Raw genomic sequence first — 15,586 nt, 5'->3', positions numbered from 1 at the left:
CCATAAAGTTCTTTCTGATTCTGATTCCAATAGGGTGTTCACACTGTCATCGATCTGCAGACAAAACGTGACAAGGAGTCACTGATTCTCAATGAGAGTGTAATTTGAGGTAATATAAGCAGCAGCAACATTTAGTGATGCAAGTTCAACTTTACAGAAATACATAGCAATGCGATGTAGTGACCACCAAGGAGAGTGCAGACATTGAAGGTCACAGGATCCTCTGCCTTATGCAGGTAATGTAGGAACATCTACTACCAACTGCAACTTCATCCAGTTGATCCAGTGATTTAATTGCTGTCAATGTTAATGCCCCTTAAAGGAATATTCCAGGATAAATATAAAAGTTCAACCAACAGCATTTGTTGCATAATGTTGATTACAAGAATAATTAATTTCGACTCATCCCTCTTTTTCTTTAAAAAAGCAAATATCGAGGTTACATTGAGGCACTTACAATGGAAGTGAATGGTGGAGATTTTTTAGAGGGTTTAAAAAGAAATGTGAATTTTATAATTTTTTAAAAGTACTTAAATTAATTCTTCTGTTAAAACTCATGTATTATTTGAGCTGTAAAGATGTTTAAATCATAATTTTTGCAGTAAATTTAGGGTTAGGGATTGTTGACATTACATTGCCCTAGCTATGCTATAACTTTGCACAGAAAGGTTAGTAAGTGATCTTTCATTTTTGGGTGAACTACCCCTTTAAGGAAATTGTGTTTAAAACTACCATTTAATTGGGCAATGTTTAGAGTTCCCCCACCTCCGAAATCTCAATTTAACCCAGAATGTTTCCAAACACTGAATGTTAAAAGGGCACGCTACGGAGATGTAAGTTTGTTTCCTTGTTCCTGCTGTTCCCTTGATGAAAGCACTGTTACATCTTTTGATTTCTGTGTCATTTTGAAATAATGTTATGTAAAATATGTTGCTGTTCAGGTTTAATCCTAATATAAAAATAATATGTCTGAATAACTATGAACATGAAATTTACTGAAGATTATGGTACTTACAGTACAAACAATACATCTAGATCGTCATTATTTAGAAAAATCCCAATTGTCTCTGCTTACAAACCAATAATATAGAGTAGTGCCACCGGTCTTTGCATGACCTGATAGAGACTGTTTTCAGCTAACTTAAAAATCCCAAACTTTACAGCACCTTCACTTTAGGCCCGAAACTCTACATAAGTACAGACGTAAGAACACAAATGCTTCTAGCTACGCAAGCTTAATTTCATGCATTGTTGCTTTACAAAATGTGTCAGAATGCAATTCAAAATGCAATGCAGGTACGTCAAACTGTCTAGGTCAACTATTGTCATGGCAGAGCAACAGTTTGAAGAGAATCTTGCTGAGAAAGTTAAAGTTACATGAACTGTCAACATTTTCATAGCTAGTGACCTAGTTTTATAGCCTAAAAATGTAAAGGTATCTCTATTGCCCCCTTGATTATGGAGGTTTGTTACAGCCACAGTAACACAAGAACACATTTAAATATGTACAACGGAATCTTGCTTGAAGTGCGTTGTTCAAGTATTCATGCCTGCATTTGCATACTAGCATAGAGTGTTTCTGGCCTCAGAGTCCTAATCTGTCCCTCAAATCAGGATGCTTTTCAACAGAGAAGCTTGTTTAGTATGATAAAGGATCTTCACAAACCTTCACCACACTCATCAAACCTCATCTATACTGCCATTGTGGTGAGAATATAGTTCCTTTTTGATATTTTGTCTTTATTAGCCCTGAACGCTCCAACACCAGTCCACATTGTGATCCCAGTAGCATGTTTATATAGAAGGCTACAATGTCTTTAATGACAATTAAGTTTAAAGAAACATGGGCCTGGTTTACTGTAAAGTCTTTGTGACGGGTTTCCACTGAGGAAGGGACGGAAACAGCAACAGGTTTCAGGTAAGGTTTTTAATTCTCCAACAATATTATATCTACACACACAGATTCAACACACTAGCTTCTTGGCCTTCGTGTCGGGCTCTCCCCTTGGGCTCTGTTGCTGCTGCTTTTTATGCCGCTCTCCTCAAGCTACTGCAATTAGAGACAGGTGTTAGACATAATTTAGCTCAGGTGTGAGCGCCCTTACCGCTTTTCTCTCCCGGACGGGCGCTTGACCACGCCCCCGCTGCCACAGTCTTATTTTGACAACAGACAAATTTTAAAAGTGATTATTTGAGGTTTAGTCCAACTAGCTTTAGCACAAGTTCCAACATGTTTCAAGGCTGACAGAAATCTAGCCCCCCATGACATAAACCAACTGAGGCACATGGTTAAAAGCATTTATATGGGACTGGTGGGACAGAATGTCACATTCTGAAAGATAGTTTTCAGGAGTGTTTTGCTGATTGCTTGAAAAGGGAACATCTACATCACGACTTATCACCATTTTTTTCTTCTCTCTAGACAGGAGAAGGGGTTAATTTCAATCGTGTTATGCAAAATTGAGGGCGGGTGGATATTGGTTGTGTAATTGCTTGATACCAAGACAAATATACAGTATAATACAGTACATGTTGTGGCAAAGACAGCTGTATGCGTGTGTTTTGGAATAAAGTTTTGGAAATATAGATTACTCTTATGTATCTATTCTCATTTACTATTGTTTTGTGATTGTTTGAAAAAATGATAGTATGGCCCACTGAATGTAAAATAAAGCAGGTGCCACACTAGCAGATAACACGATTTTGGCCAAGGGTGTCACACATGTAGACTGTTTTGTGGAGATCTTGATCTCTTCAGTTGGAGGTATGACACCAGTCACGGACCTACCAGGGTGGCAAGTGCTACCCTAAGATAAGCATTGCCACCCCATCTGCCACACCATAATTTAGTATTTCAAAGTATAAAATATACACTGGCATCCAAAAGTTTGGAATAAATTACAGATTTTGCTGTTTTGGAAGGAAATTGGTACTTTAATTCACCAAAGTGGCATTCAACTGATCACAAAGTATAGTCAGGACATTACTGATGTAATAAACAGCGCCATCACTATTTGAAAAATGTCATTTTTGATGAAATCTATACAGGCCCCATTACCAGCAGCCATCACTCCAACACCTTATCCTTGAGTAATCATGCTAAATTGCTCATTTGGTACTAGAAAATCACTTGCCATTATATCAAACACGAAAATGTTGAAAGCTATTTGGTTCGATAAATAAAGATTAACATTGTCATTGTGTTTGTTTTTGAGTTGCCACAGTATGCAATAGACTCGCATGTCTTAAAGTCAATATTAGGTAAAGAAATGGCAACAAAAAACAACAACTATCTCTAGAAACTCATCAGTCAATCATTGTTTTGAGGAATGTAAGCTATACAATGCTTGAAATTGCCAAAAAACTGAAGATTTCATACAAAGGTGTATGCTACAGTCTTCAAAGACAAAGGACAGCTGTATCTAACAAGGACAGAAAAGATATAGAAGGCCAGATGTACAACTAAACAAGAGGATACATCAGAGTCTCTAGTTTGAGAAATAGACTCCTCACATGTCCTCAGCTGACAGCTTCATTGAATTCTACCTGCTCAACACCAGTTTCATGTACAACAGTAAAGAGAAGACTCAGGTGTGCAGGTCTTATGGGAAGAATTAATAAAAAAAAAGCCAATTTTGAAACAGACAAAAAAGAAAAAGTTATAGTGGGCAAAGAATCACAGACATTGGACAACAGATAATTGGAAAAGAGTGCTACGGATCTTAACCCCATTGAGCTTTTGTAGGATCAGCTAGACTGTAAGGTGCGTGAGAAGTGCCCGACAAGACAGCCACATCTATGGCAAGTGCTACAGGAGACATGGGGTGAAATGTCACCTGAGTATCTGAACAAACTGACAGCTAGAATGCCAAGGATCTGCAAAGCTGTCAAAGCTGTTTAACTCTTTCCCCGCCAAACACGGAATTTTCTGTGTTTTATGAAAAAACGCTTCCCCGCCAAACACGGAATTTTTTGAAAGAGTACACAACTCTTTGATCAAAGAAACAGACTGCGATCGTCTCAAACATGAAGAAGTGGAGTATGAGAAGCTCAAAATATCAGACATAAACATGCCTTTTTCTCAGCTTTTTGTCTGAAATGTTGTTTTTTGACAAAACCGACCTCTGTTCAAGTCGCAATAAAAAAAGAACAAATGAAGATAAAATAAAATAGTTTTTTTTGCCTAAAAGCAGAGGCCCAGTTCTTTATTTTGATATATAGCATCTTCATATATTCATGGAAGAAAATATTCTGCGGGCCATTAAAGTTTAGCGAAAATCGTCAAAAACCCTGGCGGTGGCTGGCAACTTTTTTTAAAAAACGCTGGTGGGGAAAGATGTAAGAAGTTCTGAAAGGTTATTCATTTATTTATTTATTTTTTCAAATTGTAATAGTAATTTTTCACATTATTAATGTCCTGACTGTACTTGTGATCAGTTGAATGCCTCTTTGGTGAATAAATGTGCCAATTTCTTTCCAAAAGATCAACATCTGAACATTATTCCAAACGTTTGGCCACCAGTGTAAATGCAAGTATATTACAGTTGATGCTGATGTAATGTAAGAGTTTATTTATGTCGAACTATCTCAACACTAACCAAAAACGACAACAGAGGTACAATTGACTATTGTGGCCGATTGTGTGCTTGACAAATGCAATGTGTGCACAGTGATTCTGCTAGATAATTTTTTATATAGGGAGACCAGGGCTAATTGTCACATGGGGAAGTTGTCACAAGGGCTATATTTTAGCAACTATTAGGAGAGGTAAAATTCTAATTACACAAAAGTGTGCTTTCTGTAGATGTGGTTTTGTATGCTGGTTTAAAAGACCTATTTCAAAACCACCCTCTTAAATTACAATTTTGTAAATTAGATGAGAGATGATCACATAAATGTTCTCATTAATCCTATGCCACTGAGCTTTTCAGGTTGTAGTCCACAATTTACCATTGTTACCTCAGGAATTTCCTATGGATTTTCTTAACAGGAGTTAGATTTATGAGTAAAATAAGGACATTTTCTTTTACAACATAGCTTATAAACAATCATACCTGTGCCCGGATCACAAATTCATGGCCATTTGTAAAATGATAAAAACTTTAATAAATTAACTAGTACTTGTTGAAATGAACCTTGGTATCTTAATGAAGAAGAACTATGCATGTGCGGTTACTTTAGTGTTGCCACCCCTAACAGTCCACATGCCACCCCATAAATTAATTTCTAGAACTGCCCCTGTATGACACACTAGCAAATACAAAATGGTGGAGGGGTGACACATATACCAACTCTCTCTGATTTCCTGTCACATGGATCTCGCCAAAATAACAACAGGAATACCGATGAGCATAAGTAATTGTAATACAGTGATTTGGATGTGATTAATGGATTAACTTTACCTTGTGATGTGCATGATTCAAGCCCCTTGAAGTTTGCCGTAGATGCGTATGTCCATATGCAGTTTTCAGTGAGTAAAGAAATTGCTTTCAATAAAAAAAGACTGTTGTGGCTCTGCTTTCTTATGTCATTTTAGTGTATGAAAAAAGGCAGGAAAAACACTTGGTGACAGAATCACTAAGGTTTACTGTCAGCATTTGTAATGATATGCAGCGATGAAACCGTTCAGATCAGCTTGACGTATTGTAAGTTCTTCAGTAAAGAAGAAGCAGTAAAAAAAATCAGCAAGTGTGGCACCAGCTTAATGTTATGATGTGTGAAGAACAGGAGAAGGCAGACGGGGGTGTGGATCCAAATGCGGTTTATTTATAAATAACACAAAAGAAACCAAACACAGGAACAAATCAAAATCCACAATGGGAAAAAAAGGCAAACTAAATACTGGTGGATACGGAGGGCGGAGAACAACAGGGTAACCTCAGACGGACAGACAGATAACAGGGTAACCACGAGCGAGTAGACAGACTGACAGGGAACACGAGCAGAGAGAGTCAAACCAGACATAAGCGGAGACATGGAACGTCAACGAACGACAAAGGGAAGGGGAGAAAGCGGGGTTTAAATAAACAGACAAGGTAATGACAAAATAACAGACAGGTGTGGAAAATAACACAGTGGTCAGGGCTGGGAGTGTGATCCGGGAATTGTGGGAAGTGCAGTTTCACACACGGACAGTGAAACTCAGGGCGGACAACAGGGAAAACGTGACATGGAACAGGATTGGTGACGGGTGAAACGGAAAACACGGAGCAGACAACAAGGAAACGTGACATAAACGTGACTAGTGAGACAGAGAACACAGGGCAGACAACAAGGGATCGTAACATTAGCCCCCCCTCAAAAGGACCGGATTCCAGACGGTCCTAGCAAACAAAGAAAGGCAAAAACAAACAAATGATCAAGGTAAGAGGGGCTAGAAGAGGGGGAGAACAGACAAACCAAAGGGGGCACAAGGGACACCGAGACATACCAGGGAGGCACAAGGGACACAGAGACAGACCAAGGAGGCACAAGGGGCAATCAGGTAGACCACGGAGGCACAAGGGATGGACAGGCAGACCAGGGAGGCCGAGGGGGCTGACAGGCAATCCATAGTGATATGTGACGGGGATCGGGTCAGGTGGCCTGGGGGGCGTCCACCGGGTAGGGACAGGTTTAGGAGGCCAGGGAGGTATCGACCAGGCAGGGACAGGTTTAGGTGGTCTGGGAGGCGGATACAAATGAGGACAGGTTTGGGTGGCCGGGGGCTGGCCACAAGGCAAGGGCTGGTCCGGGGGGCCTGGGAGGAGGAGTGGCCTCTGGGGAAGCTGGCGGAGCCACGTGAGGCGGAGCCAAGGAAGGCTTCTGAGGCGGCGCAGTCGTAGACTTGGGCTGCGGCACCGAGGGAGGCGCAGGTAGGGCCGCAGGAGACCCTGGGGGCAGAGCAGAGGCAGGCAGAGCTGTGGGGTACACTGTGGGCGGAGCAGAGGCAGGCAGACCCGTGGGAAACATGGGGGGCGGAGCAGAGGCAGGCTGAGCGTGGCAGACTCAGGTGGTACGGCCTTGGGTGGGTCAGGAGGTGGACCCGTGGTGGGCGGAGCCAAGGAGGACTTCGGAGGCGGGCCGTAGAAGACTTGGGAGGCGACGCCGAGGAAGGCGTAGGCGGGGCCGTAGAAGGCTTGGGAGGAGGCGCCGTGGAAGGCGTAGGCGGAGCCAAGGGAGGCTCGGGAGGCGATGGCGTTGAAGGCCCAGCAGGCGGAGCCGAGGGAGCCACTAGAGGCGGAGCCGAGGGAGGCTCGGGAGGTGGAGCTGAAGGAGGCTCCGGAGGCAGAGCCGAGGGAAGTTCAGGAGGCGAAGCCGGAGGCGAGGGCGAAGAAGGCTCTGAAGACGGAGCCGAAGGAGGCTTCGGAGGCGGAGCCGGAGCCGGGAGAGGCTCTGGAGACTCCGGAGGTGGAGCCGAGGGAGGCGGCTTGGACGGTCGGGAGGTGGAGCTGAAGGAGGCTCTGGAGGCAAAGCTGAGGGTGGCTCTGGAGGCGGAGCTGAGGGAGGCTCGGGAGACAGAGCTGAGGGAGGCTCCGGAGGCTCAGGAGGCGGAGCCGAGAGAGGCTCAGGAGGTTGAGCAGAGGGAGGCGGAGCCGCAGGAGGCTCGGATGCTCGGGAAGCAGAGCCGTAGGAGGCCCGGGAGGCGGAGCCGTAGGAGGCTCGGAAGGCTCAGGAGGCGATGCCCTGAGAGACTCTGGAGGTGGAGCTGTCGGAGGCTCGGGGGGCGGAGCCGTAGGAGGCTCGGGGGTGGAGCCGTGAGTGGCTCGAGAGGCTCGGGAGGCTCGAGAGGCGGAGCCCTGGGTGGCTCGAGAGGCTCGAGGGGCGGAGCCCTGAGTGGCTCCAGAGGCGGAGCCTTGGGTGGCTCGAGAGACTTGAGAGGCAGAGCCCTAAAGGCTCAGGAGGAGGAGACCTGGAAGACTCGAGAGACTTGAGAGGCGGAGCCCTGGGAGACTCGAGAGACTTGGGAGGCGGGGCCCTGGGAGGCCCGAGAGGAGCCCTGGCAGGGGCAGCTGGCGCTGGCTCAGGGACGGTCGATGCTACAGGCACTGGCTCAGGGACGGTCAAGGCTACAGGCACTGGCTCACTGACATCCGAGGCTACAGGCACTGGCTCACTAAAGATGAGGCTATCGGCACTGGATCACTGACATCTGAGGCTACAGGCATTGGCTGGTTGACCGTGGTATGCGCGAGCTTGGGTTCGCTGGACGCTGAGGGCAGAGCCACGGGGCGTTCTGGGGACGGAGTTGCGGTAGACTGAGGCTGGAGAGCAGAGACCCTTCCCTTTCTCCTCTTCCTCCGGGCGGATGAGGCTGACAACGCTGGAACACTGTTCATGGTTGGCGTGGCCTCAGGCTCGCTGGCCGTGGCTGGAGTGGGCTCAGGCTTGCTGACCGTGGCTGGTGTGGGCTCAGGCTCGCTGACCGGGGAAGGCGTGGGCTCTGGCTTGCAGACCGGGGCAGGCGTGGGCACTGGCTCACAGACCGGGGCAGGCGTGGGCCGGGAGGCGGAAGCCCGTCTTCTCTTCCTCCTCCGGGCTGACGAAGAGGACCGTGCAGGCTCAAGGGAATCGACTGGTGTGGGGGTTTGTTCACTGACTTGTGAGGCAGGCGTGATGGGAAGAGCCATGGGTGAGTGGAAGGTCGCCACCACGGGTGGTGAGGTAGGGTCCTTCTCTGCCACGGCCACAGTGAGTGGCGAGCCGCTGACCAGCAGAGTCTCTTCCACAATCTCCTGCAAAGTCCAGCCGTGTGTCGCCGGTGGCAACCGCTCCTTCAGCGACGCGTCCAAATTGCCCCTGAAGAAAACCACAAGGGCTGTCTCCGGGAAGTCCGAAAAGTGTGCCAGCTCCAGGAAGTCCCGGATGTGGTCTTCAACTGGTCGGTCCCCTTGCTTCAAACCAAGCAGCTGGTAGTTGGCCTGCTGGACCGCTGGATCCATTGTTGGTCGTTCGTTCTGTTATGATGTGTGAAGAACAGAAGGCAGACGGGGTGTGGATCCAAATGCGGTTTATTTTTAAATAACACAAAAGAAATCAAACACAGGAACAAATAAAAATCCACGATGGGAAAAAAAGGCAAACTAAATACTGGTGGATACGGAGGGCGGAGAACAACAGGGTAACCTCGGACGGACAGAGAGAGTCAAACCAGACATAAGGGGAGACATGGAACGTCAACGAACGACAAAGGGAAGGGGAGAAAGCGGGGTTTAAATAAACAGACAAGGTAATATTCAAAATAACAGACAGGTGCGGACAATAACACAGTGATCAGGGCTGGGAGTGTGATCCGGGAATTGTGGGAAGTGCAGTTTCACACACGGACAGTGAGACTCAGGGCGGACAACAGGGAAAACATGACATGGAACGGGATCGGGGACGGGTGAAACGGAAAACACGGAGCAGACAACAAGGAAACATGACATAAACGTGACTAGTGAGACAGAGAACACAGGGCAGACAACAAGGGATCGTAACACTTAAAGTATGATACAGAATCTGAACCACTTTTGTCAGAGTTATTAATATAATTTTGACAGATTTACCTAAATAAGCATTTTACAAAAATAATGCACTTTTCAAATAAATAAATATATATATATATATATATATATATATATATATATATATATATATATATATATAAAGACCTATTTAATAATTTTTTAGTTTAGAATGTTTTTTCTTATTCTCCCCAATTTTGGAATGCCCAATAACTACTACTTACTAGGTCCTCATGGTGGCGTGGTTACTCACCTTACTCGCCTCCAATTCTGAAACCATCAATCCGCGCATCTTATCACATGGCTCCTGTGCATGACACTGCAGAGAATCACAACATGTGGAGGCTCATGCTACTCTCCGTAATCCACGCACAATTTACCATGCACCCCATTCAGAGCGAGAACCACTTAATCGCAACCACAAGGGGATTACCGTATGTGACTCTACCCTCCCTAGCAACTGGGTCAATATGGTTGTTTAGGAGACCTGGCTGGAGTCAGTCAGCACACCCTGAACTTCCGACTCCAGAGGTGGTAGTCAGCGTCAATACTCGCTGAGCTACCCAGGCCTCCAGTTTACTATGTTTAATTTTCACTCTTTTCCCTAAAACATTTTTTTTTCTTTATAGTCCTCCAAAACTTTCAAGCTCTAAAAAGGACATGAAGGCAGAATAAAGGCAATCCATTTGCAAGTCTCCTGAAGTGATATGATCAGTTTTGGGTGTGAAATAGACCAAAATGTGACTACTTTTTCACTATAAATTAAGTGCTTCTTTCAGGAACGCACCAAGCAGATGGCAGATGCAAGATTTATAGTTCTTCAGAAGACATGGATTAAACTACTCTATTTTTATGGATTACTTTTACTCATTAGCACCTTTTCAATTGTCATGTTTTTAACCTCTCATTCTTAACTAGTGACAACTCAAAAAAGTGCAGCTTGATGAGCATCCCCTTAATTCCAACGGCTGTCATCTACTTCTCTCTCTCAATATCGAATATAAACACCTCCTTAGCCCCTCTTATGGCTCTGTGTGCAAATTACAACAATCACCAATTAACACAAACAGCCTCTTTAACTTGTTCTCTTCCACCATCTCTTCCTTAATACCCTTGAATCTCTAAGAAGAAAATTCAGAGACTAATTTCTGCCTGAAGTCCTGCGCAGTGAGTAGGCTATTGCATCTGAGTCTGTGAGTGTCAATCATGGAAGCAGCTGTCACACATACAGATAATTAAAGAGCGGTCGATATCCACCACCACCTTGAGAGGCAATTACCATGCAACATGGAGTGTTGCAGCTGCATAATTATGTGTGTGTTGAGGACATACACAAATGTACGCATTATAAGCAGCCTGGGACATTATGTGACAATATCTGACAGAGGGGTTACGCCTCATTGGCTGCCACGTGGCTTAACCAATCAAGTGGTGGTAATACAGAGGGCAGTTAGAGCAGTGGAACACTGTCCAGTGGGTAGTTTGTCTTATTCCCTGAGCTGGCAGCAGTCTGGCACCTAAAAATATTTTGATAAATAAAACTGCAGTAATACTGTGTAATTATGCCTTCTAGCGAAATGAGAGGACAAGATTGTCATCAACAGGGATGGAATGGGTCTAAAAAGACTGTCTATACCATTTGGGACTGTTTTAAAAAAATATATATTTCATTTTTACATTTAATTCATATTTCTATCATTTTATATGCATTCTTATAATTTTAGCTCATAGAAGACATGAAATACAATTAGGCATAGGTATTTTGTCCCATTTCTCATTGCCTAGAGAGTAACTTAAGTGAAAACTGAGAGAACATTTTCTTATAGCCCAGAAACTAGAAGCAAAAAAAGAAAAAAGAAAAAAGAAAAAAAAAAACACTTAGTAAAAACACGCCTTACAAAATCTTAAGGGTTTACTTAGAGGCATAACTCACCAAAAAAATTTAATTCTCTCATCATCATTTACTCCCCCACATGCCATCCCAGATGTGTATGACTTTCTTTCTTCTGAAGAACACAAATTAAGATTTTTAGAAGAATATTTTAGCTCTGTAGGTCCATAAAAAATAAGCGAATGGTGGCCAGACATTTAAAGCTCCTAAAATCACATTAAGGAAGCATAAAAGTAATCCATAGTAATTCCCTCCCTGCCCAGAAGATGGTGATGTGCACAGAGAATGCGAATCAGTAAACACCAAAGATTGTGAAAGTGTAAGTGTAGATTTATAGTAAAAAAGGACTACAGTGGGCCTGGGTAGCTCAGTGAGTATTGACGTTGACTACCACCCCTGTAGTCGCAAGTTCGAATCCAGAGCGTGCTGAGTGACTCCAGCCATGTCTCCTAAACAACCAAATTGGCCCAGTTGATAGGGAGGGTAGAGACACATGGGGTAACCTCCTTGCAGTCACTATAATGTGGTTCTCACTCTCGGTGGGTAAATCTCTGCAAATTCTAGGCAAAGGGTGACTACTTTGAAGATGATAAAATGGATTTTGTTTAGTCACAACATAATTCCCATAGTTCCATTTATGTTATTCCATAGTTTTAATGACTTTAATATTATTCTAAAATGTGAAATATATATATATATATATATATATATATATATATATATATATATATATATATATTTCAGTACCCCAGACATACAGGTATTTAAGCGGGGCGAATACGGGAGTTCATTCAAGATTTTTCTGAGGAGCCGGAAATGGTCCGGCCACAACAGTGGCTCGGCTCAGCGACGTGGAAGACACAACGTCTCGTTCCCTCCATCGGGGAACGGAGGTTACATACGTATCCTAGACATTCCCTTTCTGTCGCTCTCTCCACGTCGTGTCAGAGAAGCGACACTAGGGGTCCACCTTTAAATGTGCCATGCACTGAGCCGTGTACGTGAACTGCTGATACAGGAGCGGGCAGGTATTCTTACGTGCAAAGGCGACCAGCTGTATCAGGCTGCACGTACCCTTCCCCAATGCCCAATTAACCCTCCTATTATCTTTGGGGTCAATTTGACCCCATTCAATGTTTAACGTATGTAAAAACATGTTTTTTTTGTTTTTTTTTTGCTTCAGATTTAATGACTTTTCCTAATTTAATGGGGACAACTCTGTAAACATCAAATTAACCTGCTGATATTTTTTCAATGTCCTGTACACATTTTGTAGCATCGGTGTTCCTTGGGGTCAATTTGACCCCAGGCTCTTTTAGCTGTATAAAACAGAAGAAATATAAAAATTTCACACACATTTGTTTTATTGAGGTCACTATAACATGTTATAATTTTATAATGTTCATTACAATTTTACATATTCAAAATTATATTCAAAAAACTTCCCACTGTTTTAGGGCTCTAACATAACATAACCATATCTGTAGTATTGCGAGAACCACTAGTAGTTCACATGACATGGGACATAATTCTCATGAGAACTTTGATGTTTCCCGTGCCATGGGGGAGGGGAAAACATAATTTTTGCGAGAACTTTGATATTTCCCGTGCCATGGGGAGGGGAAAACATAATTTTTGCGAGAACTTTGATATTTCCCATGTCGTGGGGGAGGGGAAAACATAATTTTTGCGAGAAATTTGATATTTCCCGTGCCGTGGGGGAGGGGAAAACATAATTCTCATGGTTTACCAAACAAAGGGGAGGAGCAAACATTATAAAAGCATGAACAGAAGCCTTCTAAACCATTTCTCTTTGTGCTCTGTGTGCTCTCTATGTTCTCCATATCTCTCATTTGAAAATGACATCTAAGCAAAGATTTTCTGTCTATGAGATTTTGTCACAGTTTTTTGACAGTGAAAGTGACATAGAGGAGAATGTGTCTGAGACCGATGATAATATTGAGGACCATGATTATGAGGCATCCTCCTCAGATGAGAATGATACTCCTAATGTTGACCCTCCTGTTGTCTCTCAACCACCCACAAACCCATTACCTTCTAAAAATGGAAAGTTATCATGGTCCCGCTCACCACCTGAACGACAGGGTAGACTTAGTGCTGCTAATGTCATCAAAATGGTTCCAGGGCCTCTAGATATGCTGTCAGCCATGTCCAAGATATAAAATCAGCATTTGATCTTTTTATCACACCATCAATTGAAAAGGATGTACTTGAAATGACAATCTTAGAGGGTAGGCATGTGTATGGGGAAGGTTGGAAAGACTTTGATGTGACTGACTTGCAAGCCTACATTGGGTTGCTCATTTTGGCAGGAGTCTACAAGTCAAAAGGAGAAGCAACAGCAAGCCTTTGGAATGGTGACACTGGAAGGGCAATATTTCCAGCCACCATATCTCTAAAGACATTCCATGTTTTCTCCCGTGTCATAAGCTTTGATGACAAAGAAACAAGACAGGGCAGACGAGAGCGTGACAAACTCGCAGCAATACAGGTTGTATGGGACAAGTGGGTCCAGCGATTACCCTTTCTTTACAATCCAGTCCCCCACATCACGGTGGATGAATGTCTGGTTCCATTTCGTGGGTGCTGTCCTTTCAGACAATACATACCAAGCAAACCAGCCAAATATGGCATAAAAATATGGGCCTCATGTGATGCACAGTCCAGCTATGCCTGGAATATGCAGGTGTACATGGGTAAATCCCCTGGAGAAGCGCCTGAAAAAAATCAAGGCATGAGGGTGGTACTAGACATGGCTGAGGGACTGAATGGCCATAACATTACATGCGATAATTTTTTCACATCATACGCCCTGGGTGAAGAACTGCTAAAAAGGAAGGTTACCATGTTGGGGACAGTGAGAAAAAATAAGCCAGAACTTCCCTCTGAGCTTCTTGCGATGAAGAACAGGAAGGTAACATCTTCAATGTTTGCCTTCACCGAAAAGGCCACTGTCGTCTCCTATTGCCCCAAGAAAGGGAAAAATGTCCTGCTAATGAGCACTATGCACAAAGATGCTGTTCTGAGCACTAGAGAAGACCGAAAACCACAAATGGTGCTGGATTACAATGAGACAAAGGGAGGGTGTGGCAGCGGGGGCGTGGTCAAGCGCCCGTCCGGGAGAGAAAAGCGGTAAGGGCGCTCACACCTGAGCTAAATGATGACTAACACCTGTCTCTAATTTCAGTAACACGAGGAGAGCGGCATAAAAAGGGCAGGAGTGACAGAGCACGAGAGGGAGAACCCGACCCAGAAAGCAAACCCTAGCATACTGTCAAGAGAGAGAAAAATAAACTTACCCCTTAAGTTGACGTTTGTGTCTGTCCCGTCCTTGAACAGCGTTACAGAGGGGTTGATAATTTGGACAAGGTTACAGCCACCTACAGCTGCCGACGCATGACCGCCCGTTGGCCACTTGTCATTTTCTTCAACATCATTGATGTGAGCGCCTACAATGCCTTTGTGTTATGTAGTGAAATAAACAAGGACTGGAACAGCGGAAAACTGAGTCAAAGGAGAATTTTCTTGGAGCAGCTGGGTTACGAGCTAGTGAAACCTCACATCGAGAGAAGACGGTGCCTTCCAAGAGCATCAACAGCTGCTGCAACTGTTGTGAAGGACATCCAAATGGAGACGCACACTCCATTGGTTCAAACTGCAAGCAGGAAACGTGGCAGGTGCCAGGTCTGTCCCAACAGAAATGACACCAAGACCAGCAACACTTGTGTGAAATGCAAAAAATACATCTGCAAGGAGCACACACACACTTCCTGCACATCATGTGCAAAGTAGTGCAGACAAAAGGCTGGAATGTACCTTATGGAGATCTGTATGAAAAAAAACAATATGCTGTTCATATTCTGTCTATGCTGTTTGTATTCTAACTCATAGTTTTTGCATAAAGCACTTACAGTCTCTTAAAACAATTCCTGACAAAATGCTCAAATTTACTTTTTAGAGGTGGTTTTGTAAATCCATCTTTTTCTTTCTTTCTCTCTTTCTCTCTCTTTCTCTCTTTCTTTCTCTGTTATGTGTTCCTTACTGTTGTTCTGATGGCAATGATGTTCTGTTTTAGAAATAAAATCCTTCTGAATGTTTAAAATTGTTTGTTTTCTTGGGGTCAAATTGACCCCACACATTATGTATGTTGCAATCCTTGATAACAAAAAGGACTGTTATGTGTTCCTTA

At 43.8% G+C, this 15,586-nt stretch overlaps 1 pseudogene; it reads left to right on the top strand.

Annotated features, from left to right (window-relative positions):
* Positions 1-13,235: 13,235 nt before the first annotated feature.
* On the top strand, positions 13,236-15,189 carry LOC127628532 (piggyBac transposable element-derived protein 4-like; annotated as a pseudogene).
* The last annotated feature ends 397 nt before the right edge of the window (positions 15,190-15,586 follow it).

Source organism: Xyrauchen texanus, chromosome 35 (assembly GCF_025860055.1).
Source record: "Xyrauchen texanus isolate HMW12.3.18 chromosome 35, RBS_HiC_50CHRs, whole genome shotgun sequence".
NCBI lineage: Eukaryota > Metazoa > Chordata > Actinopteri > Cypriniformes > Catostomidae > Xyrauchen > Xyrauchen texanus.
Note: the sequence above shows the minus strand (reverse complement) of the source record. Positions and strands in the feature narration are given on the sequence as shown.